This window comes from Cebus imitator, unplaced genomic scaffold (genome assembly GCF_001604975.1).
Source record: "Cebus imitator isolate Cc_AM_T3 unplaced genomic scaffold, Cebus_imitator-1.0 Scaffold575, whole genome shotgun sequence".
In the NCBI taxonomy this organism is placed as follows: domain Eukaryota; kingdom Metazoa; phylum Chordata; class Mammalia; order Primates; family Cebidae; genus Cebus; species Cebus imitator.
Window position 1 is genome coordinate 423671 of NW_016107890.1, and position 1104 is coordinate 424774.

A 1104-nucleotide genomic window follows, 5' to 3' on the forward strand; every position below is an offset into this window, starting at 1 on the left:
GGCACGCGCCACCATGCCCAGCTAATGTTTTTGTATTTTTAGTAGAAACGGGGTTTCACCGTGTTGACCAGGATGGTCTCGATCTCTTGACCTCGTGATCCACCCGCCTCAGCCTCCCAAAGTGCTGGGATTACAGGCTTGAGCCACAGCGCCCGGCAGTGTTGATTGTTTAAGCCACTCAGTCTGAACTAAGGGCTGAAGGAGACTAAAGTTAAGACATGGTTCTGAAATGGATCCTTTTGCTCTAAAGGACATTATTCCAATATTTGGTGAAACTTGAACAAGGTCTGAGGATTAGATGGTAGTAATGTACCAATGGTAATTTTCTGATTTTTATGGTAGTGTTTAGCTATGTAGGAGAATGTCCCAGTTATAGAAAATATACTCTGAAGTATGAGGAACTGATGGGGCATCAGGCTGGTAATTTACTTTCAAATGGTTTAAGAAAAAGTAATTTTTGTACTATATTTACAATTTTTCTGTAAATTTGAGATCATTTCAAGAAATGTTACCTACCCTTTGCAATATATTTATAAAATAATGCTTTATGTATGCTAACTTAATGCATTTTTCTAATGTATAGTACAATAAACTATTTTTTTAATGATGGACAGAGCCAGTGCCTGACCCACAGATGATGTGAAAATTGCCTGACCTATTCTGAGGAGATAACTTGACCTTGATTGAAATGCTCTAATTTTAGCACATGCACATTTTAATTCTAATAAAAAATAGAGTAAAATTAACAGACAAATGTCATATACTTGTACATTCATTTTTGGATGTCTGTGTGTACAGAGTAACAAAATAACAGAAGAATAGGGTTGCACAAATGCACATTTCAACTGTGAGCTACATAAAACATATCTCTGTGTCCCTGTACTCAATATCCATAGAGTCATTAGACAATGGATATGGTAAACTGCATCTCCAATAATGGTCTTACCAATGAATTGCAATAGAATTAGCATGTTTTGCCGCAGACTCTCTAAAAGTCAGTATCTCCTTTACTGTATTGCCGTAGAGTGACTTTCCAGAATATGCTTTTTAAATTTTCTTTAAAAACCAGATCATGACAGGCTGTTTATAATTCCAAGAAAAGGC